Source organism: Bos mutus, chromosome 21 (assembly GCF_027580195.1).
Source record: "Bos mutus isolate GX-2022 chromosome 21, NWIPB_WYAK_1.1, whole genome shotgun sequence".
Lineage (NCBI taxonomy): Eukaryota > Metazoa > Chordata > Mammalia > Artiodactyla > Bovidae > Bos > Bos mutus.
In genome coordinates, this window is record NC_091637.1 from 61,774,082 (window position 1) to 61,801,853 (window position 27,772).

Sequence of the window (27,772 nt, forward strand, 5' to 3'; positions counted from 1 at the left end):
TATCAGCCCTGCATCACTCCAGCCATCCTTCACTGGCTCAGGGAGCAGTCCCGTGACTGCTTCCCTATCCTGGTTCAGATCTTCCAAGAATGGGCTTCCTGGGGTCCATGATCCTGTCTGGAAATTGTGTACCAAAGCATGGAAGGGGAGATAGAGTCCATAGCTCCCTGGCTCTAAAGGGTTAAGAACCACAGCTCTAGGGCATCCCTATTCCCTTTAGGACAAGGGTTTCCCTGATGGCTCAGCAGGGTAAAGAATCTGCCTGTAATGCAGGAGACACAGGAGATGTGAGTTTGATCTTCTAGAGTAGGAAATAGCAACCTTCCCTGGTGGCTCAGAGGTTAAAGTGTCTGCTTGGAATGTGGGAGACTGGGGTTCAATCCCTGGGTTGGGAAGATCCCCTGGAGAAGGAAAATGGCAACCCACTCCAGTACTCTTGCCTGGAGAATCCCATGGAGGGAGGAGCCTGGTAGGCTACAGCCCATGGGGTCACAAAGAGTCGGACACGACTGAGAGACTTCACTTTTTTTTTTTTTCCCTAGTATACTTGCCTAAAAAAATCCAATGAACAGAGGAGCCTGGTGTGCTACAGTCTAAAGGGTGTACAAGCACATGTGCCTTTTAGGACAAAGCCCAAGCTCCTCAGTATGATGAGCCAAACTCTCTAGGATCTAGGATCACACCTCTCTGGGCTGTTCCCTCCCCACACTCCCATCATGGGAGTCCACAGTCCACGCCTAGAGCCTCTTTGATGCCCAACCCTTCCCCTTTCTGCCTGGAGCTCTCTGCTCAGACCCAGATCAGGCTTTCCTTGATAACCCTTGGCCCAGCTGAGCAATCCCACCCTGTTCTATCTTCCAGATACCCCCAGATCACAAAGGTGAGCTTTGGAACACTGGACCCTGTGTCCCTATGTCTGTATATAGTTGGGAGGAGAGTCTGGTGAGGTGTTGGACTCAATTGAGTAATTAGGATTAGGACCTTGGGGCTTTCCTGGTGGCTCAATTGTAAAGAATCCACCTGCCAGTGGCAGGAGAAACAAGTTTGATCCCTGGGCTGGAGAGATCCCCCGAAGAAGGAAATGGCAACCCCCTCCAGTGTTATTGCCTGGGAAATCCATGGACAAAGGAGCCTGGTGGGCTATAATCCATGGGATCACAAAAGAGTGGGACATAACTTAGTGAGTAAACAACAATAGCAACGATGATAGGACCTTGGGTAAGGCAAGCAGTCCAAGGCTCTGAGCTTGGAACACAAAAATGTTGATAATCAAACGAAATCTATTAGAACAGGGAAGATTCTCTCGGACTGTGATGTTGGATGGATAGTCACTTACCATGTGCGGCCATTCAAGTTAAATAAAATGGAACATTCCAGGCCTCAGTTGCTCGAGCACTTCCGGGCCGCGCAGTGACCTCTCTCGGCTCACGGCTTCTGAGCTGTCCTGCACTGTGCAGTATATTGCAGAGTGTATGTACTTGCGCAGAATGTTGCATGGGACGCAGCCATCTTTGTGGACATTTCTGATGGACAGCAAGGCTCTAGGTAGCTCAGTTCCTCCACAGCTGGCACACTGGAAGTTTAGAAACCTGCAGATTCCTTCCCTGTTGGCCCTTTCTCCTGCTGATCCCAGGCTTTCCTTTCAAAGTGACTGGAATTACAGAGAAACAACTCCCTGCTCACCCTGTGTGCATTCCCTGCACTTGGATTTTTTGGATTGTCTTCCTTGAGGCAGGGAGAGCAGGAAATGGAGGGCCTCTTCCCCTCCTCCCCGGGGAAACCCAAACAGACCCTCCTCTATGCTGTGGGTCACCAGTGGGGAGGGATGGGGCTCCTGGGGTTCCTGTGGACCAGATACATCTCAGGGTGGGCCTGGAGATGAGGGTGAGACCCTTCAAGTAAATGTACCTCTGGATAAGCCTTCTGGCTTATTCAAACCTGGAGCTTTGGAAATAGGTTCTGGGACAGAAAACTTCAGGCATTTGGGAGGAAAAAACAAACAAATGTTAAAAACTGAAAGAAAGTTTGGTGAATTTTTGGAAAAAGACTCAAGTACAGAGTTCAGACAAGCTCTGTTTCCAAGCATAGGAGGCAGGGGCAAGCTCCGGCCAGGGAACTGAAGAGGCTCATTTTAGTGCCTCTTTGCCACCCACTGGCAGGTGATCTACGGTGAGTCCCTGCTCTCTTTCTGGGCCAGCACACTCCCCATCTGTTTACTAAAGGTATAAGCGAGAGCTCTCAGTGTCCTTTATTCCAGAGTAGGATGCCGAAGGGTGCCAGTCTGTTTCCTTTGGTAGCTCTTAGAATGGTGCAATCAGGAATTCCACTGAAGGCCTTTTAGGTCTGCGGATGGAGTCTGCTCTCTTGAGGGTCCCCATGAGGCAAAGTGGGCCTTAGAAAGCATCACTACGAACAAAGCTATTGGAGGTGATGGAATTCCAGTTGAGCTGTTCCAAATCCTGAAAGATGATGCTGTGAAAGTGCTGCACTCAATATGCCAGCAAATTTGGAAAATTCAGCAGTGACCACAGGACTGGAAAAGGTCAGTTTTCATTCCAATCCCAAAGAAAGGCAATGCCAAAGAATGTTCAAACTATTGCACAATTGCACTCATCTCACACGTTAGTAAAGTAATGCTCAAAATTCTCCAAGCCAGGCTTCAGCAATATGTGAACCGTGAACTTCCTGATGTTCAAGCTGGTTTTAGAAAAGGCAGAGGAACCAGAGATCAAATTGCCAACATCCGCTGGATCATGGAAAAAGCAAGAGAGTTCCAGAAAAACATCTATTTCTGCTTTATTGACTATGCCAAAGCCTTTGACTGTGTGGATCACAATAAACTGTGGAAAATTCTGAAAGAGATGGGAATACCAGACCACCTGATCTGCCTCTTGAGAAATGTGTATGCAGGTCAGGAAGCAACAGTTAGAACTGGACATGGAACAACAGACTGGTTCCAAATAGGAAAAGGAGTTCGTCAAGGCTGTATATTGTCACCCTGCTTATTTAACTTATATGCAGAGTACATCATGAGAAACGCTGGACTGGAAGAAACACAAGCTGGAATCAAGATTGCCAGGAGAAATATCAATAACCTCAGATATGCAGATGACACCAACCCTTATGGCAGAAAGTGAAGAGGAACTCAAAAGCCTCTTGATGAAAGTGAAAGTGGAGAGTGAGAAAGTTGGCTTAAAGCTCAACATTCAGAAAACAAAGATCATGGCATCCAGTCCCATCACTTCATGGGAAATAGAAGGGGAAACAGTGGAAACAGTGTCAGACTTTTTTTTTCTGGGCTCCAAAATCACTACAGATGGTAACTGCAGCCATGAAATTAAAAGATGCTTACTCCTTGGAAGGAAAGTTATGACCAACCTAGATAGCATATTCAAAAGCAGAGACATTACTTTGCCAACAAAGGTCCGGCTAGTCAAAGCTATGGTTTTTCCTGTGGTCATGTATGGATGTGAGAGTTGGACTGTGAAGAAGGCTGAGCGCCGAAGAATTGATGCTTTTGAACTGTGGTTTTGGAGAAGACTCTTGAGAGTCCCTTGGACTGCAAGGAGATCCAACCAGTCCATTCTGAAGGAGATCAGCCCTGGGATTTCTTTGGAAGGAATGATGCTAAAGCTGAAACTCCAGTACTTTGTCCACCTCATGTGAAGAGTTGACTCACTGGAAAAGACTCTGATGCTGGGAGGGATTGGGGGCAGGAGGAGAAGGGGACGACAGAGGATGAGATGGCTGGATAGCATCACTGACTTGATGGACGTGAGTCTCAGTGAACTCCGGGAGTTGGTGATGGACAGGGAGGCCTGGCGTGCTGCGATTCATGGGGTCGCAAAGAGTCGGACACGACTGAGCAACTGATCTGATCTGATGAGGCAAAGACTCAACATCAGGCCCGTATTCACCACTCCAGCCTTTCTGGGTCTCTAAGCCTGAAACTGGTGGAGGAAATGAGCCACCTGGATGTTTGGAAATGACTCTGAGTCACTCTGGTGTGTGCTGCTGATGTGTTTCCCACATCTCCACAGTGCCTGGGTGATGGAGGCCCAGTCAGTTAGAAATAGATGACCAACAGCCCCCAGTCTCATGGTCTGCACAGGCTTCATGCTGTCACCTCTCGTCCCAGACACCCTCTCCTTTAACATTCTCATCAACTCCTCCAGGAGGGCAAGCTGGAAATTGCAGGTGTGGCTGCATGACAGAAGCAGGCCTTAGAACCCTCCAGCATAGCTCAGCAGAAGTGGAAAAGCTGAGTTTCAACTCAGGGCCTCTGAGGCTGGTCCCCTGGGCAGGTTGGATTTAGAGTCTCCTCCTTTGGAGGGAAGTAGGTTAGAGTTGGACTATAAAGAAGACTTGATGCTTTCGAACTGTGGTGCTAGAGAAGACTCTTGAGAGTCCCTTCGACAGCAAGATCAAATCAGTCAATACAAAAGGAAATCAACCCTGAATGTTCACTGGAAGGACTGGAACTGAAGCTGAAACTCCAATACTTTGGCCACCTGATGTGAAGAGCTGACTCATTAGAAAAGACCCTGATGCTGGGAAAGATTGAAAGCAGGAGGAGAAGGGGACGACAGAGGATGAGATCGTTGGATGGCATCACCAACTCAGTGGACATGAATTTGAGCAAACTCCTGGAGATAGTGAAGGACAGGGGAGCCGGGTGTGCTGCAGTCCATGGGGTCCCAGAGAGTCTGATGCGACTTAGTGACTGAACAGCAACAACAACAAAGTGAGTCCATGAGCTTCTGTGAAACTCTGTGCCGTTCCGACCAGAGGCTGGGCCCGAACACCGCTTGCTGTTGTAAACCTACAGTCATGGATCACAGGGAGGTATTGAGAAAGCCTGGGGATGAAATCAGGTTCCTCTTCCTTTTTTCTTGTGAAGCCAGAACTTGTGCAAATTCACCTCCTGCAGGCTTACAGTCCTCCTTTGCAACAGAGAAGGGAGTCCCTGCCCTCAGGCTTGTTTTGAGAACAGAAGCACGGTAATGAAGCTCTTAAAGTAGATGCCCCCGTGGTCTTTTTCCTTTCTTTATAACAGCTTGCAAGAATGGCTGAAAATAGGCAGAGAGAAGGACAAAGCTTCGTGTTCCTGGCCGGGGAATGAGCACTGAGACTGGTGAGCAGATGCTCCTAACAGATGTGAGACTGGTTCTTGCCAGACGACTGTTTTGGATGGTGGAAGCTTCTGCAGAAAGTAGGGAGGTGTGGCTGGGACCATGAGAACCTGCACGGAGACCCCAGAGCCCAAGGACTGAGTCTTTCTCTTGTATCCCCATCCACCCAGGCTTCTCCAGCTCCTCTGTTCACTCCTGGCATGATACCCATCCCTTCAGCCAAGCAGGGAGGAGGTGGGGTTAGGGGTGATGGCAGATTCCTGCCACTGAAGGAAAGAGGCCAGGCTTTGTCCCCGTGTATGGTGGGGTGGGTGACTCAGGGCTTTTGCTTAATTTAGCAAGAATTACGTGAACTCAATCCCGCCCCCAACCCTGCCCCGCCCCCAGCTGGCAGTCCCAGACATCGCTCTATGTGACTTTCCCAAAGATGGTGATTGAGTTCAGAGTTGGGATGGGAATGAAGCTGCCAAGTGCCGTGGGAAAGGGCCGGGCCTGCAGAGAGCTCAGTGACCTCTCCCTCCCAGGGTAAACAAAAGCAGCTGCCAGGGGACCCTGCCTCTGATGAAAAACTGACCTCTTGTTATCTGACTCTTTTATTTTCTAGAAAGAAGAGAAGAAGATAAGGAGCTCACAGGGACCTGGGAGCCATGGATTCTGCTCCACCTCCTCCCTAACTTTAGGTGTGACTTGAGATCAGGAGTGAGTGAAAGTCACTCAGTGGTGTCCAACTCTTTGCGACCCCATAGACTACAGCCCTCCAGGCTCCTCTGTCCATGGGATTCTTCAGGCAAAAATACTTGAGCGGGTAGCCATTCCCTTCTCCAGGGGATCTTCCTAACCCAGAGATAGAACCCAGGTCTCGTGCACTGCAGAAAGATTCTTTACCATCTGAACCACCAGAGAAGGAACTCAAATATAAATTAAGAATTATGACCTAAGATCAGATGCTACAAGTCACATCCAAAACACTGTTGGCGTGTGCTCTTTTAAAGAAATTAGCCCCCTTTTTCCAAGTTGTTTTTAGCAGTAAATTCACACAGGCCTATGGGGGCAAAGTCTCTGGTCTCCCCCCTGAAATGGAAATACTCTCCTTTAGTTCAGTTCAGTTCAGTTCAGTCACTCAGTCGTGTCCGACTCTTTGCGACCCCACGAATCGCAGCACGCCAGGCCTCCCTGTCCATCACCAACTCCCAGAGTTCACTCAGACTCACGTCCATCGAGTCAGTGATGCCATCCAGCCATCTCATCCTCTGTCGTTCCCTTCTCCTCCTGCCCCCAATCCCTCCCAGCATCAGAGTCTTTTCCAGTGAGTCAACTCTTAGCCTGAGGTGGCCAAAGTACTGGAGTTTCAGCTTGGTTTGTGTATTTCCTTTTTTTCTCCTTGTTTATTGTCACGTATCTTTCCTGCCAAGAAGAATAACAACTGTGATTAATTTTATTGGGTTCTGACAATGAGTCGAGTCCTGTCTAAACACTTTCCCTGCCCTCTTACTTACTCCTCAGCAGATCCATGAGGTCGTGGCACTGTGAGTGACCATTTACAAATGAGGTGACCGCAGTTCAGAGGAGGGAGATGTCTGCCTAAGCCCCCACTCTTGGTCACTTGAGAGCCCAACTCTGTGGCCATCTCCTCTGCTCTCAGGGACTACCTTCTCCTTTGGAGCACCCAAGCCTGGGGTCAGCCTGAGATCTTCCCCTCGGGTCATCTGGGCTCACAGAGTGGGACTCCCAGTCTCCCCACTTTCCTACTGGGCTCCAGGCTCTCAGCACCTGGGGTGCCTTGAGAAGTCCTTCTGGTCTCTCGGGGCAGGACCCATCATTCCTGCAGGGGCTACTCCCAAGAGCTGCTAAGGGTAGGGGCCTGTGAAAGTCTTCCCCAGTGTCCTGAAGAAAGTGAGTGAGGACGAGGGGGACGTGGGGGCAAGGGAAGGGGTTTTACAGTGCATTCAAAGGCAAGCATTAGTGTCTAGATTTTAAATCGAAGCTAAAATGCATCCAGGGGCTTCCCTGGTGGCTCAGTGGTAAAGAATCCACTTGCCAATGAGGAGCCACCGAGATGAGCAGCCCGTGCACTGCAACTGGGGAAAAGCCTATAGAACAGTGAAGACCCAGCACAGCCAAAAATAAATAAACAGACAAAATGCATCTAGGAAGGACGATATTTGCCCTGCTTCCAACACACAATGTCACCAGAGGTGCAAAGGACTTGAGGACATTCCTATTTCGAACCTCAGTTAAGTCAATAGGCTCGATGAAAACAAGCAAACAAACAATCTTTGTAACTGAGTTTATTACAGAAAAATTTAAGGGCTATATTCATCGACAGGCAGATGCCAGAGGACCCATAGTATTTCTTAAAGGATGGAGTGAATGGATGAACTAAATATAAATGATTTAGATTATTAATAATTGGCTTTAGTCTTTGGTACATTCTTACAAATGGCAATGATTGCAGTCTTGCGAGAGGATGAGGTGGATCTGGAGACTGAACAGAAAGGTGGCCCTTCTTTCCAGACTGGACTCTCCTGACGGAAGGTCTGGGGCTGGTGGGAGGGCGCACTAGATGCTGACCAAACCTGCTCTCAAAATTTGGCTCCTCTGCTTCCTAATTCTGAGTCTCCTGAAAGCCATTTAAACTAGTCCAAGTTTCTTCATTTATAATGCAAATTACTTTTAGAAGTTCTCTTGACATTTTGTGAGGACTCGAGGATTCTAAAGCATCCAACTCAGAGTCTGAAACACAGTCCAAATAGAGAAAGATAGGGGGATCAAGAGCGGGGATCCTACCTATTAGCCTAATAGTTATAGCTATAGTTCTAGTTATAGCCTAACTGCCTATTAGCCCACAGCTCCAGGAACTGTATCACTCAACTGCCTTTAACTATTCTGGGTACAGGACATGTTGAATCCAAAAGATTAGCAGATTCTTTGGCTTTTCATTCACATTGGATTCTGGGAGCTTGAGCTACTGAGATGTCAGTCAAGGAAAAGTGTTGGATGCTCAAAATAACACACAAAGTTGTGTCTCTCTCAGGGTTGTCCATCTATCCAATTGATTGTCCTTATCTCAGGCTGAGTCAGAAATTCAAACACCAAGGCTGTCCTAAGGCTAAAGGGATGGAGTCTATCAAGTGAGTAAAGCACTGGACCAGCTATTTAAGGATGCTGGGTCCATCTTTAACCACCTATGAGTATGCGAAAGTCATTAACCTCCCTGATCCCCAGTTTCCTCATCTGTAAAATGGATTTGATAAAGCTTATCTCCTAGGGCTATCATGAGGTTAACTGTGATGAAATATTCAAAAGTCCCTATCTCATTAAGGTATCAAAAATATCCTGGCAACTTGGGTATGTTTATGAACAGATCTAAACTTTATACGTTTCATAAATGATTTTCCAATGTGACATCTGTGGGACCCAGTCTATGAAATGCACCTCCGTTTCTCAACTGAGCTTTCAAGACCAGGATTCCATCAGTCAGGCTCCACTGCACAGACACAGAAGGAAGTCAGAGGGTAACAACTTGCCTTGGGCACATGAAGAAGCATTTTGAGAGTCAAGGTAAACATTCATGACTCCCAGCCCCCTGCGGCCTAAGCTGCATCAGTCATGTCCAACTCTGTAACCCTATGGGCTGTAGCCCCAGACTCTTCTGTCCCTGGGATTCTCCAGGCAACAATACTGGAGAGGGTTGCCATGCCCTCCTCCAAGGGATCTTCCCAACCCAGGGATACCATCTACATCTCTTCCATCTCCTGCATTGGCAGGTGGGTTCTTTACCGTCAGTGTGACCTCGGAAGCCAATTCCCCTATAAAGACCGCCTCCTGCTGACATAGAAACTTATAAGGAAAGCTTGGGGTCAGCCAGGATTTACCCTCAAGGTGGGCTCAAGTTCAGCACACATAAGAAAGATTTTTAGCTATTATTCTGAAATCTTTCTCATCTCAAGTGATTCCTCCATCTTGGAAGGCAGCAAGTAAATAAAAGAGACCTCACCCAGACTTGCCTTCACTGTGAGCCCATGAAAACCTGCATGACTTCACACACCAGAATTTACTCTCCTGAACCTTAGCATCTCACCTCTGAACTGGGAATAATGAAAAGTCTTTAGGGAACAAATGGGATGAAATGTGTAGAGTGCTTAATCAATGCCCCTGCCACACCTATCTCCTGAGATAGTCACATTAAAAAAAATTATTGATTTTTAATGGAAGGATAATTGCTTTCCAATATTGCTTTGGTTACTACCATACATCAGTATGAATCAGCCATAGGTATACCTATGCCTCCTCCTTTTTGAACCCCCTTCCCACCCCATCCCATGCCTCTAAGTTGTTACAGAGCCCTGGTTTGAGCTCTGTGGGTCACATAACCAATTATCCCCAGGATGTCTGTTTTGAATTCAGAGAACTTATCGAAGCTTCAGAAACTCTCCAACTTGAAAGAGCCTGGGAAGCAGCTGGGAAGATTGTGGATTTGGACTCTGTGGTCTTGGGTAAGACCTGAGATTGAGACTCTGCATTTCCTACAAGCTCTCGGGATTCTAGTGGTTCACGAATTCCATTTGGAGTTTTGGTGACTTCCTGGATGAAGGAAGGTAGAACCAGGAAGCATGAAGCCAGGGATCTGATTTGTCTTCAGCTCACAGGGGGCTTCCTCTTTGTATGCACAGAAGCACAGACACACTCCTGCTGACACACACACTCCTGGAGACACACGCAAGCATGTCTTGGTGCACACTCAACTGTGCACAGACTCCCACTGCACTTGGCCTCACCAAGCTGGTTGACTCCATACTCCTTCTCAGAGTCGGAGTTCCAGCTCCTGTGCTAGCTGCAGTTCCTGAGCACAGGATTGATCCTGGAGCCTGTTCTGGGTGTGACAAAGCTCATTTCACAAATGGGAAATCTGAGTGCCACAGATGGAGTGCTTGTGTTCCCTCAAAATTCATATGTTGAAATCCTGATATTCTGCTACCCACCATTCCCACTCGCTGCCTTGAGACCATATTAGAACCCGGAGCCTTTGGGAAGTGATTAGGTCATGAGGGTGGAGTCCTCATGAATGGGGTTAGTGCTCTTATAAATGGTGCCGTAGTAAAGAATCCTCCCACCAAAGCAGGAGATGGGGGAGATGGGGGTTTAATTGCTGGGTCAGGAAGATACCCTGGAGGAGGAAACGTCAACCCTCTCCAGTATTCAGTCAGACACAACTGAGTGACTGAGCACACACGCAGCACACATGCACACTCATAAAAGAGACCCCACAGGGCTCTCTGCCCACTTCTACACGCATGGTCATAGAGAGAAGATGGCTGTCGGTGAGCCAGGAAGACGGTCCTCCCCAGACACCAAATCTGCTGACACTTTGATCTCAGGCTCCCCAGCTTGCAGAACTAAGAAAGATATAAATTTCTGTTGCTTATAAGCTACCCAGTCTGTAGTATTTTGCTATAGCAACCTGAATAGATGAAAATACCAAGTCTTGGGCCCATAGAGAGATGACACAAGCCTCTCCAGGGGTAAGTGGCAGCTCAGAAGTTGTACCTGCCCTGGCTGACACTTTTCACTGTTACTTGGTCTTTCCTCCTACACAGGAGTCACAAAGAGGAAGATAAGAATAAATTTTGAAGAAACATTCACATGTGAGAATTACAGATGGTCGTAGTGAAGGAGAATTTATGTAGAAGATAAGAAACTTGGGCCCTTAGAGGAGAAAAAGCTTGACTGATAATTGGAGGTCATGGGGCTCACCAATGACCCTGACATCACTACACCAATCCATGGAATCTTCTCCAGGCTGGTGCCGTGGTGGAAGGTGGGCTGCAAGTCCTGTTCTCAACTCACAGTCCTTTACCATGTAACACACATACAAGCACACATACACACAATCACACACAATTTGAGTCATGGGAAGTGTTGTGTCGATTCCACTGAATCTAAACTTTGTGTGGGTTAGTTACTCAGTCATGTCCAGCTCTTTGTGACCCCATGGACTGTAGCCCACCAGGCTCCTCTTTCCGTGGAATTCTCCAGGTAAGAATACTGGAGTGGGTTGCCATTTCCTTCTAAAGGGGATCTTCCTGACCCAGGAATTGAACCTGGGTCTCTTGCATTGCAGGCAGATTCTTTACCAACTGAACCACCAGGGAAGCCTATCTAACCTTTATAAGGCTGTTATTTCAGTCTCTGATCCTCTGATTGTCAAAGGCAACCTCTAATTTCACTATTTGCAGAGAACCAGGGTTTGGTCTCATACAGGTCTCACCTAGTTGTACACATGGGAAAGTTCATGGAACTCAGTATTTTGGGTGCCCTGGTGTGATCTAGCTTCATGCTCATACCCTCTTGTTACATTATCCAATTCATCGCCAAGACAGATTTCTCAACGATACAGTAAGATGTGGATTTTGGACAAAGGGATTTCTGTGAAGAGTCAGGCTGCTTCGTGATGAAATGTTTATAAGGTGATATTTCTACACATGGTCCTCTCTACCAGATTCATTGGTGTTGTGATAAAAACCACATTGATCCACACCTATTTGTCTTGTTGTCTCATCTCTTTCCCACTCCTCACCATCTTTGCTTACATGCAATATGGCTTTCCTTGTAATTTCCTAATTCAATCCCGCTGTTTTTAGACTTCTGTGCTCTTCCTCATCCATTTGTTCTGCTTGGAACTCCATCCTTTCATTTATAAGACATCTCAGGGATCCCCCTGAGCAAGCCACCTGCCCGACCACAGCTCTCCTTTTATCCAAAGAAGTTTATCTTCACGACTGTCCAACACTGTGCATGGGTTTCTATCTTAGCTCCTTTCTCCATATATTTCAAAGATTTTCTTTGCATTGCATCTCCTCTATAGGCTCAGGAGTTCCTGAAGTTGATGAGTTTCCTATTTATCCCTGTAGCTCTAACACAGAACATAGGGCCTGGCACGGAAAAGACTTCCACGTGGCTGGTTCAGTGAGTGAACAAGTGGATGGATGGGTGGATGGATGGATGGATGAAGACATGGATGGATGGATGGATGGAGGCATGGATGGATGGATGGATGGGTGGATGGATGGATTGGTGAGAAGGTTAAGGGGGGACAGCTAAGTAGATGTTGGGAGATTTGCTCCACCATAGTGAAGGTCGCTCAGTCGTGCCTGACTCTTTGCAACCCCATGGACTATACAGTCCTGAAATTCTTCAGGCCAGAATACTGAAGTAAGTAGCCTTTCCCTTTCCAGGAGATCTTACCAACCCAAGGACCAAACCCAGGTCTCCCGCATTACAGGCGGATTCTTTACCAGGTGAGCCACCAGGGAAGCCCTTGTTCCACAATAGCGAAAGAGTAAATCCACATGGGAGAAGCTTTACAAAGCTGAGAAAAATTCATTTTTTACTGAAATTAGCAATGAAGAGTCATAGACACTGCTTGTGTAGGAAAGAGATTAGATCAGAACAGTCCACAGGAAGAACTGAAACTCTGTAATTGCAACTCTGCTGTCTTTTCCTGATCATACTCTCCATTGCTCGTGATACTCCAGCCACACTAGCCCTGCTGTATTCCCCTTAAGCACACCAAACCTGAGCTCCTCTTCTACTAAGCTGCTCATCAGCAGCTGCTTTAAAACTGGAGCTCCAACATTGGGCTCCTTCTTATTCAGTTCAGTTTAGTTCAGATCACTTCTCAGTCGTGTCTGACTCTTTGCGACCCCATGAATCGCACCACTCCAGGCCTCCCTGTCCATCACCAACTACCAGAGTTCACTGAGACTCACGTCCATCGAGTCAGTGAGGCCATCCAGCCATCTCATCCTCTGTCGTCCCCTTCTCCTCCTGCCCCCAATCCCTCCCAGCATCAGAGTCTTTTCCAATGAGTCCACTCTTCACATGAGGTGGACAAAGTACTGGAGTTTCAGCTTTAGCATCATTCCTTCCAAAGAAATCCCAGGGCTGATCTCCTTCAGAATGGACCGATTGGATCTCCTTGCAGTCCAAGGGACTCTCAAGAGTCTTCTCCAACAGCACAGTTCAAAAGCATCAATTCTTCGGTGCTCAGCTTTCTTCACAGTCCAACTCTCACATCCATACATGACCACTGGAAAAAACATAGCCTTGACTAGATGGACCTTTGTTGCTAAAGAAATGTCTCTGCTTTTGAATATGCTATCTAGGTTGGTCATAACTTTTCTTCCAAGGAGTAAGCGTCTTTTAATTTCATGGCTGCAGTCACCATCTGCAGTGATTTTGGAGCCCAAAAAACTAAAGTCTGACACTGTTTCCACTGTTTCCCCTTCTATTTCCCATGAAGTGATGGGACCAGATGCCATGATCCTCGTTTTCTGAATGTTGAGTTTTAAGCCAACTTTTTCACTCTCCTCTTTCACTTTCATCAAGAGGCTTTTTAGTTCCTCTTCACTTTCTGCCATAAGGGTGGTGTCATCTGCATATCTGAGGTTATTGATATTTCTCCCGGCAATCTTGATTCCAGCTTGTGCTTCTTCCAACCCAGCATTTCTCATGATGTACTCTGCATAGAAGTTAAATAAGCAGGGTGACAATATACAGCCTTGACATACTCCTTTTCCTATTTGGAACCATTCTGTTGTTCTATGTCCAGTTCTAACTGTTGCTTCCTGACCTAAATACAAATTTCTCAAGAGGCAGGTCAGGTGGTCTGGTATTCCCATCTCTTTCAGAATTTTCCGCAGTTTATTGTGATCCACACAGTCAAAGGCTTTGGCATAAGTCAATAAAGAAGAAATAGATGTTTTCCTGGAACTCTCTTGCCTTTTCAATGATCCAGCGGATGTTGGCAATTTGGTCTCTGGTTCCTCTTCCTTTTCTAAAACCTTCTTATTACTCAGGTCCTAACCCAGATATCATATCCTTGGAGAGGTCCTTGAGCCCCTCCCTTGTACTGCTAGTCCATCCACCACTCTGTATCATATCACTCTGGTTCATTTCATCCACAGTACTTTTCACTATTCAAAAATATCATGTTCTTTCTTTCCTGCTTTTTTTTTTTCACTGAACCCTTCCAATAAGAATGTGGCTTTTCATTGACTTCAATCTGGTTTATCTTGTATTCAGTACCAGGATTGCTTGGCATAAAATAGAAGCTCACTTAACATTTCCTGAATGAATGTATGAGTGAATGAATAAAAAATGGATGGAAAGATCCAGAGAGTAAAGACAGGACATCAGTTAGGAGGCTGTGGTAGCCAAAGCCTTGGGAAAAGGGAAACATCCCTGAGAGGGGAACAGTGGCCATCGGATAGACTGGATTTGGTACTATATTTCAGTTCCAAAGGCAAGGAAAAATCTGTTAACACCCCCATAACCAATGCTTGCACTGGTGAATTGACAGAGGCCCTGGGGTAGAGAGAAGACTCAAGGAATCAGCTTGGTGGATGAAGAAAAAGGGGTTGTAGAAGGAGGAGTCCAGTACTCTTTGATAGAAGAGTCATGCATTTCTGGGTGTGATTGAATTGTCAGCTGGAAATATGGGACTGGAGTTGAGGAAAGAGATTTGAGGCTGAAAGTAATCATTTGAAAGGTACTCATTCATTCCTTCATTTATGATCTGACACTTTATAAAATCCAACTACAAACTGAAAACTTACTGAGACAAGTATTGAAAAAGCAAAATAAATAAATAATAAACCAGTGCCCTGACCCTGTCCCCAGGGAGCTGACAGTTTCATTGGTCCTTCTGAGCTTGCACATTTTCAGATGAGATTTCTGAGGATTTGGGTAAAGCTAGTAAAAGAGAAAGAGTTTGCTGTCTACTCTGGGCAACAGGAGAGATGGGGGGCGGGGGGAAAGGAGGCATTAGAAAAAAAGATTGGAAGTAAGAAAACAGGAGACTTTACTGTCACAGTAGATAGGGGAATCCCACTGAAGAGAGACATTTCCTTTTGTTTATGAATGGTTGCACTGTATATGATGCTACGGTACCTTAAAGGTACAAAGAATGGATGCTGTTGAGTGAGGCAGCCCTACACTGGTGTCCCAGTGCTTCAGTGAGCTCTCCTGCTTCTAGAATGATATCAAGACTTTGATACGCCTCCTCTGGTCCATCCTGGGACCGGAACAAGACATAGAAAAGGGAGAGCGGCCAGGTCTTTGCCCTTACAGTTGCAGCTTTTGGTAGATCAGAAGCTCTGCCCACTTGCAGTTTCGGCTGGAGTCTTGAGTCTCGTAGCCTGACAGCATCCTGGCGCCCTTGGCCCCGTGTGACCTCACATCCTCTCTATTTAAATGATGTGAATTAATTCATGAAAAGCTCTTGAACCAATGCCTGGTATACCTTACACTCTTAAAAATAATATTACTCTCCCTTATTATTCCTTGTCGATGAAATCTACAGCCATCTCTAAAAATTGTGTAAGTCTGCCAGGACCTTCAAGCAGTCAAGTCACACCGAGGAACCCCCTTGCTCAAAGGACCTCTTCGTGACCCCAAGTCAAGGCTCTGTTAAGTCCTGATGCACAGAAAAACTCTTTCAGCCACTGTGGTCCACAACTACTTAATTTGTTAAAAGTATATTTAATGACTGTTTGCCTTTATCAGATAGGGTGTTTTACATATCTGGCAATTATATTTCTCCTTTTAATCCAAGGAGGTTTTTTCCTGAACTCTACATGGAACATCTCACATTTGTCCTTTAATGCCAGAGGGGGAAAAGGGTGGTTCATTTTATTAGCAAGAGGGACAATTAAAAACACCCCCTGCCCAGCTTTATAGCTCTCCTAAACACTTTCAAACACACTTGCAGTAGTTACACGAGGTTAGTGTTAAATGCTCCACGTCACTAGATGGAATCATGGCTCAGAGAAGTTGTGTGATTTGCCCAAAGTCACTGAGCTAGAAGGGCTTCCCTCATAGCTCAGCTGGTAAAGAATCTGCCTGCAATGCAGGAAACCCTGGTTCGATTCCTGGGACAGGAAGATCTGCTTGAGAAGTGATGGGCTACCCACTCCAGTGTTCTTGGGCTTCCCTGGTGGCTCAGCTGGTAAAGAATCACCCTGCAATGTGGGAGACCTGGGTTTGATTCCTGGGTTCGGAAGATCCCCTGCAGAAGGGAAAGGCTACCCACTCCAGTATTCTCTCCTGGAGAAAATCATGGACTGTATAGTCCATGGGGTCTGCAAAGAGTCAGACACGGCTGAGCGAGTTCCCTGAGCGAGGAAGTGATTAAATGGGGAATGCCCCTTGGTTGTTTCAATTCACAAATTATGTTCTTTCAAATATTTCCAGGTGCTTCTAAAATTCGGAATTGCATGTAATTTGTAATTTATGACTCAAGTTATTCATGTATATGCTTTTAGGTAGCTTCCCTGGTGGCTCAGAGATAAAGAATCCACCTGCCAAGCAGGAGACAAGGGTTTGATTCCTGGGTCAGGAAGATCCCCTGGAGAAGGAAATGGCAACCCACTCCAGTCATCGTATGGACAGAGGAGCCTAATGAGCTACAGTTCACAGGGCTGCAAAAGAGCTGGACGCAACTTAGAGACTAAAAACTATAAACGTATATATTTATGCATGAAAATAAATCCCTACCAATGTTCTGTGTAGTGGAAATAAGCAACTCTATAGCCCATGGAAGGGGCCATGTAGGTGGTTATCTGAGTGTGGGGCTGTGTTCACCAGTCTTGGGCTTAGGTGCTAGAAGATTCTCTCTTGGAAAGAGAAGGAGGTGCCTGGAGCTTAAACAGATGGGTTGTTGGCCTCTCGCTGAAAAGAACAGCACTGTATCAGAGTCTGCTGGGGTTTCACAAACCCCAGACAGAGGCAGAGGTTGTGGCATAACCCATAGGAGAAAAATTAAGCGAATGCTGAAACCTTTCTTTGAGAGAACGGCTTCCATGTGAAGACTGCCACTTGGTTGGTTGTTGGCACGTCTCCTGTCCTCGATGGCAGGGTTCCACCCGACGCCCCAGCGCCTGACTGCCCATCGTCCCTGAGCCGCCCTGGTGGGGGACCGCCAAAGCACACAAGCACACATCCCTGCGCTCCCGGCCCACAGCCCCCTAAAAATAGCTTCTTGCTCTCTGAGTCTTGAGAAGAAAATAACTTGGTTCGCTCGAGGCATTTTTGGGTTGTGCTGCTCTTTGTGGTTGTTCTGTTGTTGTGTTTTGCTCACTGAAAAGAGAAAGTTAACATTTGTTCCTCCACACAAATCTCTTCTCCATCTGGAATCAATGGGGGGGGGGCCCTCAGCAGATCACCCCTGAGGACTGGCTGATGTTTATAAGATCTTAATCCTGGGGGGACAGGCTGGCTGAGGAGGCTGGTAATAGGATAAGAAACCTCTCTTCTCCAGGGTACCAGCTGGAAGCCAGCCCAGCTCCTAATGACGGGAAGTTTCCAGCTATCACGAGGTTCTTTCTGCGAAATGTGGTGGTGGGCTGAGTCCAAGGTGGCTTCTGCTCCATCCCCCACCCCATTCCTGTTTCCGGGTTCCATGTCAAGGATTTCCACTCAGTGTCAAGGAGGCATTGGGGCCTGAGGGCATGCTCACCAAGATCAGTTTGCAATGGACACGATGCAGGAGAAATGGGGACGTGTTTTCCCACCAGACAACCTACTTGTGCCAAATGCTCTGCAAGGTCAGAGAACATGCTGTCCCAATTAACCCTCAGAGCCATCCCCTGCTTCCCAGATGGCGGCAGTGGTAAAGAACCCACCTGCCACTGCAAGAGACATAAGAGGTACTAGTTCAATCCCTAGGTTGAGAAGATCCCCTGGAAGAGGGAGTGGTAACCCAATCCAGTATTCTTGCCTGAAAATCCCCATGGTCAGAGGAGCCTGGCAGGCTACAGTCCATAGAGTCACAAAGAGTCAGGCACAACAAGGGATTTAGCATGTATGCCATCTTCTGCAGATGGCAATGGTACCCTGCTCACACAGATAGGGAAACTGAGGGTCAGAGAAGGGGTGTAATTTACCAAAAGCTGTACAAGTAAAATGCTTTCCTGATGCCAGAATCTGTCATCTTTTCATTTCTCATTAATGATACGGAATTAGGAGAAGGGGTGCGTGTTACAAAAAAAGAGATTGGAGTGAGTGAAGGCCTGGGGTACAGAGTGACTCTGGAGATAGGGACTAGTCTGGCACAGGGGTGTGACCCAGAGGAAGATCAAGACCAGCTTAGGAAAAAACTGAATGCTGGCCAGAGATCTCTACATGTGGTCTACAATCTCCACTGGGTTTGTACATATTCCAAGTGCAACTGGAAAGGAGATTTGAAATTGCATGTCCAATGATTTGAAACTGATTTATGGTAAGGGAGAAAAACACACATGTGGAGCTACAGGAGAACATGTGCTTCTGGAATCAAGTGGGCCAAAGGGCCTGGCTGTAACGATAGGAGCCGAAGGTCCAGGGCAGCGAGACATGCAGAGCAGAAGGCGGAAACGTGCAAAATCTAAGATCAGCCCAACCTTGGTGAAAACATACACCTCTGGCTGTGTGACCTCAGTCCAGTTGCTTAACCTCTCTGTGTTTGAGCTTCATCCTGTCCTTTGACTCTGGGTAAATGCTGTGTACCATTCAAGGATATGATAACGGTGACAAGAGGTGGTGCCAATGACACATGCAATCTGTGTCTGAGGTCTGTCCCTGTGTGTGCTCAGTTGTGTCCAACTCTTTGTGACCCCCATGGACTGTAGCCCACCAGTCTCCTCTGTCTTTGGGATCTCCCAACCAAGAATACTGGAGTGGGTTGCATTTCTTTCTTCAATATCAGAGGTGTGTTAGGACCTTAACAAGCACAGGGAGACTTTCTCTTGTCCACGATCAAGACGTGTGCTTCATTCAGAGCAGAGCTGTTGAATTCCTCCCTGATTGCAAGGGCAGAGCATCCTGCCTTCAGCTGGGGTGGGTGGGATGATGGGATTCCCATGAGGACATTGCTGCCTTCCTTGGGAAGCCAGGAGGAGAAATGGTTTCATGTCTATGCCACATTTGCTCTCTGCACATCAATTCTTGAGTCTTTCTTGAACACCCCAAGCCCAGTTCTCCCTCTCAGCAGGTGCATAGACTTTCCTCACTTCCAGAAATATCTCTCATTTCTTCTTTCCTCTGAAATCTCCCAAGGCCCAGACCAAAGGCTACCTTCTTGGTGAAAAGTCCCCTGAGTTTCACCTCTGTCGTTCATGATGGTCCCACTCTAATGTCGTGACAAAGCTGCACTGTTGATTTATGTCCCTCATTTTCACTTTTCACTTTCATGCATTGGAGAAGGAAATGGCAACCCACTCCAGTGTTCTTGCCTGGAGAGTCCCAGTGACAGGGGAGCCTGGTGGGCTGCCGTCTATGGAGTCGCACAGAGTCGGACACGACTGAAGCGACTTAGCAGCAGCAGCAGCCGCCACCCAGAAAACCCAAGTTTCTCAAGACCAGGTTTGAGTTACCTTTGTGAAAACAGCTGCTGACATCACGTTTCTACATTTTGTGCAGATTAGGTACAAATGATGGTACAGATTGGAGAATGAACAGAATCAGAGATAAAATAGACACTGTATCTTGGCTGCTGTATACAGTCCTGGCCTCATGCTAGGAGTTTTGTGATTAATATTTATTTAATGTTATTTTTTATCTAATACAATGCCCCATCAGTAGATGTCATTTTCCTTGACAAGAAAGGAAACTGAAGCTCCAAGTGACAGAACACTGCAAAATCTGCACTCAAAGCTGCCTGCCTTTCAAAGCATAGGTCTTCAAGCAGACCATCTCTTTCCCCAGGACCTGGAAATAGCATGCACAAACAAACATCCTCCTTGGCTCTGCTCCCTCACACAGGGCTGTGCTGGGTCTGTGGGATGTTCTGAGCGATGTCCTTGGGGTTCATTGTGGTCACCCTGCTTCACCGGTGGCCTTAAATGCACATGGAGGCTGAATGCCCTGGCACAGCCGAATTTCTCCTGCACTCAAAGGCCCCTTCACCGACAATGACGAATTCGAAAACGGAGACATCTTCCAAAGGCACACATTTGAATGGGGTGAGAACAATAGCGTCATCCTTGAACCAAGGGGCGGGCAGAGTGACTGCTTCAAGTGTCTGGTTTCTATTCTGTGTTTTAGTCATCTCAACGCTGCATTTGTACAAAGGAGCAAGAAGCGTCTCCCCGTATGTGCTGTCCAGCTGCACAGGCAGAGGCGGCCGGGTGGGGGGTGGCCCGCCCTGGGAGGCACAGCTGTTTGTAGAAAGCCACTGAGCCCACATGATGAAGTCCTCAGATGGGCAGGATTAGGGCCGCCCAGAGATGCCTCATAGTCCCTAGGACCCAGGAGTACATTACCTTTAGGGGGAAGGGGACTTTGCAGGTGTCTTTCAGATGTTGAGATGGGGGAATTATTTTAGATTATCTGATTGGGTCCTAAATGTAATCACGAAGATCCTCAAAATCAGTGGACCTTTCTTGACTGAGTTCAGAGTCAGGGGGAGAAGTAACTACAGAAAACTCAAGAAGGATGTGATGGTTATGGCTTTGCAGAAAGAGGAAAGGGTTCTTGAGCTGAGGGATGAGGGAGACCTTTATAAACAGAAAAAGGCAAGGGGACATTTTCCCCTAGAGGCTTCAGCAAGGAACAAGCCAGCTGATACCTTGACAGTGGCTTAGTGAGACGGAGATAGATTTCTGTCCTACAAAATCGTGAGATCATATGTTTGTGTTGCTGTATGTCACTCAACAGATGCTAACTGGCTAAAATGATAACAGAAGACTAACACACATATCCACTCTTCGGTTTCCCCCAAAACAAACTAACTTCTCATGAAAGGGCAGCCAGCTCACCTTCAGCTGCGGCTTTCTAGCACCAAAATGCTTACAGCCCAGGACACCTTTGACATCTCCAGAAATGGACTCGTTGTGACCCTAAGGACCATAGCTCACCAGACTCCTTTGTCCATGGGATTCTCCAGGCAAGAAGACTGGAGTAGGTTGCCACACCTTTGGGGGATTTTTCCAATCCAAAGGACTGTACTTGTACCTCTTATGTCTCTTGCAATGGCAGGTGGGTTCCTTATCATTGGCACCACCAGGGAAGCCCTAAATAACCAGTGCTGGATCCCAAAAGACAGCATGGGATACGGGAATATTCTTGGGGTTTTCAGTCAAATCTGCTGAGTTCAGATTCTGCTTTATTCATTCACTGGCCTTCTGGCCTTCAATGACCATGATCGGTTTAGTCTGAAAATCATAGCGTGTGACTTCTGCTTATGTTGAGGATCACACAAGACGGTGACTCTATTATCTAACTGTCACCACTGAAACCTCGGAGATGCTCAGTAAATTGTATTGTTTTTATTATTTTGCTGCTTTTCTTTAGTTTATGCCTTTATTTCCCCCCAAATATTGGAACTAAGTTATTCAGTTACTTCATATGAGTATCAGTGATAACTATCAATCCAATATTTCCTTTTATGAATTTCTGAAATTTTTATTAAGTAGTAGGTGGATATCATTTTAAAAAGTCAAATGGTAGCACAAGAATTGCCACACAAATAAGCAGAGTTCTCTACTCAACACAGACTCCAGACTTCTCTTTCTAGAGGCAAACATTTTTAATTTCTTTAGTCTTTTTGATGATATTTACCCCTCACTTTATAAATAATATTCTTATAATACCATTACATCTTGATTTTCTCTTTTGTACATACTGTTATATTTAAAATGAATAGCCAACAAGTATACGACTGTATAGCACAGGGAACTCTGTTCAACGTTATGTGGCAGCTTGGATGGAGAGAAGCTTGGTGAAGAATGGGTATATGTATCTGTATGTCTAAGTCCCTTTGCTGTCCACCTGAAACTATCAAAAACATTGTTAACTGGGTATATCTCACTATAAAATAAAAAGTTTAAAATAAATAAATTTTAACTTCCTAATTCAGAGAGTGATTTAGCTCTCTTCAAATATACACATACATGACTTCCTATGTAGCTTTAATAGAAACTTTCATAAATCATCAGTGTTTGAATAAGTTAAATACTGAGCCATTTATTGATTACAATTTTATATTCTTGGTGGTGAAGCTATTTTCCCCAAAGTAAATGACTATTTTAAAAATTATTATTTAGTTTGCTTAATTTTCTGTATCACTATTTATTTATCTAATTTTTATCTTAAAAATTGTAATATGGTTCACATTTAGTCAGACACTGGTGGTTTATCAGAATTCTTTATTTCCCTCAGAAATATCCATTCTCCATTTCTCTGTCATGCTTCAGTGAGATAGGCTGTTTCTGAGGCTGACTTCTCAGCTTTGACTGAGAAGTCTTCAATCTCAGCTCAGAATTTCTCTCTGCCTCCTTCTCTATCGCATCCCCTTGTCTTGAATTCTGTCTTTGTTATTATTGGTTTAATAACTTATTCTGTTGGAGAACAAACTAGTAACCTCCTAAGGCAGCTTATGGAAGTTCAAATTTCAATTTCTTTCATGTCTGGAAATTTCTTCATTTTGCCTTCATACTTAAGAGTCTGACTGGAAGTCATATTCTCTCGTGATAAGAAAGGCATTGCACATCTGTCGTCTAGTTTCATTATCACGGCTGAGAAACCCAATTTTACCACCATCTAGTTGTTTTTCTTTTCTCTTCTGTGAATGTACAGGATGCTGCATTTATTCCCTGTGTCGTGAAATTCTATGTTGACATGCCTTGATATGGATGGCTTTCTGGGAACTGTGCCAACCGCTTTGGAGAGATAGTTGTTGTTTAGCCACTAAGTCATGTCTGACTCTTTGTGACTCCGTGGAGTATAGCCTGCTAGGCTCCTCTGTCCATGGATTTTCCAGCCAGTACTGGAGGGTTTACCATTTTCTTCTCCAGGGGATCTTCCTGACAGAAGGATCAAACCCTTGTCTCCTGCACTGGCAGGTGGATTTGTTACCACTGGGCCATCTGGGAAGCCCTTGGAGAGATGGAATAGCTTTCAAATGGAAACTTACGTATTTTCATTCTGAAGAAAATTTCTTGTATTATATCTTGAAAAACATTCTTTTGTTTTCTATTCCTGAAGCTCATATGGAGAAAATACTGAGTTTCTTAAATTTATATATTTATCTTTATTACCACATTTTTATATACTTTAATTTGTTATTTATCTTGAAAATTTTCCCAATCTAATCTTTAATCTCTGTATTGGATTTTTTCCCTGGACTTTTGCTCTTTGAACTCCAAGGGTTCTATCTTATTCTCTGAATATTATTTCATTGTGTTTTAGTGTTTATTGAATGCAATATTTTTTTTATTTCACTCAGTATAATAATTATGTTTATTTGCAACTTTCTTCTGGTCAATGCAGTCTCCATTTCCGGTGGTTTTCTCTACTTGTTTGTTGTTTTGGTGATAATATTCCATGCTACGAGTTTTAATCTAACATCTGAAAGTACTTGGTTGTCAATTTTGACTTGGGAGCTTGCGAGTAAATACCTAAGAGGAAACATTGTATATTTGGATGGAGCCTGTCCACCACTGAGTCTCACTGTTGCTTAAATGGAAAGTCCCCTGGGTTAAGCACATGTAGTCTTTTCTCTCAGGTCAGTCAGTATCTCCTGAGAGGGTACCCAAGGATGGTGTCTAATTGCCAGTGCTGTGACTCAAGTGTGAGAATGTTATTTTTCAAAGACCTCTGATTTAGATTCCTATAATTTCCAAGGCTTGTTGAATTCATATAGAAACATAACCCAGTGTTTCATTTGTTTGTTTTCCACAAGAAACCTCTATTTTCAATACCTGTATTACATTAAAGAGTTATGGCTTCAAACTTTCTCAAAAGTCCAGAAACACAAGCAGTATTTTCTTGGCATCAATCTCCAGGGTCAAGGAGGAAGAGACCGAGGGATCAAGGTCATAAATAGGTGCCAGAATTTCTAGAGAGCAATGTGTCTGCATTTTCTCTCATCTGATCTTTTCAGTCACTTGTGGCAGTTCCCCTTACCCCAATCAGACAGACGAAGAAGCCAAGGTCATACGACCATATGGTGAGGTCACCTGTCCATGGCTGCATGGCTAATCAATGGTCAGAGCCGGTTCCAAGGGAAGGTCTGGCTAATTTCCTCTGTTCATCACCTTCCCGCTACTCCATATTCTATTCTTCTTGCTATAGCAGATTTACTGAAGATGCTTGTCTACATCAATACTTGGAGCTAGGAATCATACTTATCATTGCCACTTTATAACTGTGAAAGCCTTCATCACTTGGAGACTTGATATAACTTGATTAAGACCATGCCACTCATGGTGATAGAATGGGAATTCAAACTCAGTCACCCAGATTCCATAGACTGCAATCTGCACACTTTACCACTGGGCCATAAGCCGTCTTCTTTCTTTCTTCTCTTTATTCAAAAGTCTGATATGCTAATTGGTTAAAGAACAAAGTTCAAACTTTTTAGCAAAGCATGCAGTGTTCTTTATCTCTGGCCCCTGCAAATCTCTTGTCCCCCTTTCTTGCAAATTATATATGCACCAAATTCCTTGCAGATTCAGGAACCTGGCACACTTTCTCTTTTTATAGATTTTGCTTGTGTTGGTGGCATTCAAGCATCCAGGTCAGCCACACGTCTCAAGTTGCCTGGGCATTAAATTGACAGATTTTTCAAGACTTAGTAAGAATGTCAGCTTCCCTGGAATGATTGCTATGCCCCTTCCTTGCACCAGATGAAGACTCAACCCACGATGAATTGGGGGCTCACAGTAGGCTCCTCGGGAATCCAGCATATGCTTTGTATCACACACACACAAATGTCTATTCTTTATTCTCTTTTATTGGCTGACTATCTATCACCCCATATTATAAGGTCAAGAACTGTCTGGTCATCTCTACTTTCTCCATCTAAACACTTTGGCACTTAGAAAGTGCTTTAAAATATCTTCAGAAAAAAAAAAAAAGAGAGAAAGAGAGAGAGAGAAAGAGCAGGAGCAAGAGAAAAGACAAGAAGAATAAAAAATAAATAAAACATAAAATGTGAGCTGCAGTTGCTTGGCTGGTTCGAGTTTTTTTTTTTTTTATATTCATGTTAACACACATATAAATACTGGGAATTCCCGTTGCTAAATTCAAGTTTGCAAAGCTTTGGTCTTTCATAAGATTACATCATTGGAGAGGAAATCACTACATTTTTTAAAGAGGAGCCAGACCAAATACTGAGAAGTGTATAATGGGAGAGAAAATAATAAACTCCAGAAAGCAATTGCCATAAATGTAATGTTCACCTCCCCACAACACATGCATATGCCAAAAAGGCTCTGCTTTTGCTGAATTTGCAGTAGCTAAAGTCATTAATTAAAACCATGTCCAAATCTACATCGACCAGGATAATAATGCCAATAAGATTAACCATGCTAATCCATCTTTTATAACAGTTTTAAATACAAAAATAATAATAATAAAAATAAATCAAATGGAAGAAGAAAATGTAGGCAGACATAGTCCTCTAACCACTAAAAAAAAACTTTTTAAAAAAGATGATTAAATAAAAAAAGAAAGAAAAGAAAACTTCCAAAGTGGTTGAACCAGTTCATCGTGGTCTGTTAAGGAAAACACATTTTTTTGTGTGTCGTATGGGAAGGCGTTTCTCATGGTATGGTCTAGGCATTCTCTCCAAAGTATGCTGTGTGAAACATTCTCAAGCTTTATTTAGCATCAGGTCATATTCCTCCTTCCAAGGTTGACCACTTGTTGTAAGAATAGATTACGCTGAGCAGTTTGTTCTGAGATGGGCCCACCCCTTTAAAGCCAGGATGGAGTATGTTAAGTTGAAACCAGCCAAACACACGGTGGAAAGAGTAAAGACCACCTTCCTGCAAGTTAAAAAAAAAAATCAAGAGATGGTCATCCTTCTACCATCTGTGTTCTTGCTGCATTTCCCAAGCCAAAGTCCGAGACAAGTCCTAGGCCTTGTAAGGCTCTTGAAGTCTTAAATCTTCCTCACTAGGCCCTTCGCTCTCACACCATGATGCACTGTGAATCCTCTCTGGCCCCATTACAGATCCTTTCCCGGAGGGCAAGTGGAAAACCGGGCAAGGTTTTAGGTTTGTGTAAAGTCCTGCTGAGAAACCCTAACATTTGATGCTTCTGGCTCCATGAAAGAGTGTTTGAAGTAGATTCCAGGTACTAAAAGTTAAAAAAAAAAATATCTGATTTTTCTCTTACATGCTGAAGGGAGGGGGACTGGTTATGGGAGTCTGACTTTATGTCTGTGTGTCTCATATTATAAGAAATCTTGAAGTTTTGATAGACTTAATCCTTACCACAGGAGCATATAAAATAGCAGAGTTAAACTGCCAGCAAAAACCAGGGCCACACCAGGAAAGCCGTGGGCTTTCAAGTGGCTACCTGCCATGTCCTGCCTGGCAAATTCCCAGCTAATGAATGAATGCTCAGTATCCCAGTCTATCAAGCTGGACTTGGCTTTGCCCTGGTCCAGGTGAGGTCTGAGGTGGCCATCACTATTCAACACACCATCTTTCTTGGACGAACTTCTCTATCCTGTGGAAGATGCACACGTGAAGAGAAACTTTTGCTGGAACCCATCTCTGCGTTCCCAGTGCCCTTGTAGGCCTTACCGGTTCTCCTGTGTATGTGCGTGTATTTGTCAGTACTTTCCTCCTACCAAAGTGTCTTTACGAATTATGACAACTCACAGATCTTTCTTTGTCTTTTCCTAGTTGCTGCCGTTCAGACCGATTTTCGTCTTGCATATGATTTTAATACAAGCTCTTGTAATATGATTACATTAACTGTTGAGCAATATCGCCTCAGCACAACCAAACCACAGGGCTTTTTTTAACTGCACTGGGAATGCCAGGGCTGGATCCACACTTTCAATTCTCCATTAAAGTTCAGGAAGGAGAGGTTGGCTTTAAAGCTGTGTGTAACTGTGCATTTGGATGGCTGGGTATAATGGCTCAGGAGAAGGGCATGGTGGGGAGGTAAATATTGCTTTTTTTTTTTTGGACTCAAAGTAAATTTTCCTTCTTCCCTTCAATGATTCTAGTGACTTCCTGGAAATGTGCCCTCTTTCAAGTTTGGCCTTTGGAAGTTTGGATAAAAGTGAGTTCTTTCCTTTTACCAGTTTTCCAGAAGGGAATTCTAGGAGAACTGTGAATTGTGGCTAATGGACAGAGGGAAGGGAAATAATCTGCTGTGGTTTATAGGAAGGAATGCCTCTGAATAAGATTCTGAAGGTCAAATTATGATGATTATGATGACAACGATGATGACAAAGAAAAGAAGAGGAGAAGGAGGAGGGGAAGGAGATTATTCCATTCACCCATGAGTGTGCGTGTTTTAAAACTGTGTGTGATCAGTATAGAAACTTTATATTCCAATTGTCTTATTCGGTGATTTCGGAACAGTGTGATGTCAGAATTTCCATGCCATTGTCTTTAATAAAACAAAAAGCATTCTACAATCCCACTAATGAAAAAGTATAGCCTCTACACTGCCTCTTGACATGGAAATACTCCAAGAATTGATCTTCTCAGACTGTGTACCTAGAATTTTTCTTTTGGCTCAGAAAATATCACAATCCTGTCATCGAGGGAGGATGTGTATATGTGGAGGGGTTTTATACTGGAGGTGGCAGACATAACCTAAGGTATATTCTGATTAGGGAAACAGCACAAGCCACT